This window comes from Delphinapterus leucas, chromosome 21, assembly GCF_059928025.1.
Source record: "Delphinapterus leucas isolate spDelLeu-1000000601 "Yukka" chromosome 21, BTC_Dleu_Yukka2, whole genome shotgun sequence".
Taxonomy (NCBI): Eukaryota; Metazoa; Chordata; class Mammalia; order Artiodactyla; family Monodontidae; genus Delphinapterus; species Delphinapterus leucas.
Window position 1 is genome coordinate 14,664,526 of NC_143149.1, and position 2,023 is coordinate 14,666,548.

Genomic DNA, 2,023 nt, shown 5'->3' on the forward strand with positions numbered 1-2,023 from the left:
ATAAATTTAGTGTGGCATATAAGAATGTGTTCAACCCAGAGATTAGCTTCCTTTTTAATAATGAGCTATCCCAGCAGGTTGTGTCTGGATGTGATGCTTTGGCTCACTCTGGGTTGATATCAAATAATTTTTCTCCATTTTTCCCCTTCTCAGATGTTCTGTGGAGCCCCTGTCATAAGTGCAGGGCCAAAGGGAGGGCTGGGCACAGTTTTGCTCTTCCACAGAACATCTCTAATTCAAGCATAGACCATAACCTTCATCACGTCTGCCAACGTACACAGGTATATCCTTGCTGGTGATTTTATTTTTGTTTTCACCTCTGGCTCTTTAAGAAATGCAACACTTCATGGGTGTGGCTTTGCTTCTTGGAACTAGTGACCCTGCGTTAGATAGGTTGCGGTGCCACTGTTGGCAGGCTGCTGGCCCAGAGGGAGTCTGCTGCTTGCTGAATTAGCCATGTCTGCTTTGTTGAGTCAAACTGGTCTCAGCAGAGGCACAGAAGGCATGTTGTGGAAGTTGTGAGTGCCACTTTCCCTCCACCCCCTTTACAACAAAGGCATTTATTCCACCAACTTCTGGGAGTGTTGGCAGCTGAAGCGTTGGCAGGCCTTGTTGGAACTGCGTCACAATTCAACTTCCATCCACCCAACCCTGCTTCCTTCAATTATCCATGTGTATTGGTACCATAAACCTCCTGCATGCAAGTCTTCATCTCAGATCTGTTTCCCAGAGAACCGCACCTAAGACAGATAGGAACTCAAACCTACATGCACATTGAGACTTAATGATGGATTCAGAGCATAAGGGCTGGAGAAAGGGAATGAATCAGTACGTTGTAGACTCATGACAACTAGTTCTGCAGGCTCTTGTTCAACCTGGGTCCCTGAATTCTCCCAGGCTCTAGTGGGAGAACTCTGATATCAGCTATGATCTAAGTCTTAGCCTTTCACAGGCTAAGATTCTTTAGTCATGACAACAGGGAATGTCCTGAGCTGAGAGCTATCAAGCATTCATAAAAATCCAAATCTTTGAGAATCACAATAGGGAAATAATAAAGCAAAATTTTTAATATCAGATAAACTTGGGTTCAAATCCTTACTCCAATAATCATGAGATCAGTAATTCTAGGTTATTTATTTTACCATTCTAATTTTCAGTGTATTTGTTGGTAAATAATAATAATAATGATAATAATAATAAAAAACACTGCCTCAGATAACTCTTGTTATGTTTAAGACAGAAAGCTCACGCAAAGCATATATTATAATGCCGGACATTTTTAGAGCACACAGGATTTTTAATTACGAGATTCTAATTCTTGGCTTGAATATACTACTTACTCTCCGTTTAAAGACTCTGTGGGATGGCTTTAATAATCTTCACCTCAAATTAGTTAAGTTTTGCAACTTTTGTTATAGAAACCTCTTCTTTACAGCTAACCCAAAATCTTCTGTAGCAGTTTCTACCCCCTTCTGCTTATGGCTCTCCATGTTTTATATGAACATTCTAGCTTACTGTACATTTTCTTTAACCTAGAGTTATGAAGACTTATTCAAATCCTTAGTGAATTAACCAAACTTTGAAGAGAATATTTTCATCTCTGTTCAATAGATTCTCTCTAATCTAGAAAAAAAAGCGCCTTATGATGAAAACCAATGTTTATCTCTGGCTTTCCTCTACTCTGTGCTACTTCTAAGGCAATCAAAGATTTCCAAGCCAGTTTATAGCCCCACTTTTTTAGAACTCTGAAGTTTCCTTTGTGGAATCTTAAGACTAGCCTGGCACATAGTGTCTGTGCCCATGCAAAGAGCATATGAGCATCCAGACACTTGATGCCCAAATGCTTCTCATTACGTGCGAACTTCCACCCAGCACTGGGCAGATTACATGGCCCCTGGAATTCCAAGTGAGCAGACGGCAGCCCTGCTCTCTCTTTGCTCTTGGGCATGAGTTGGTGTGGTCACTGTCATCCTCACTGGGGTCACCTTCCCCTGTCAGGACCACATCCCCAGGTTTCCCCATT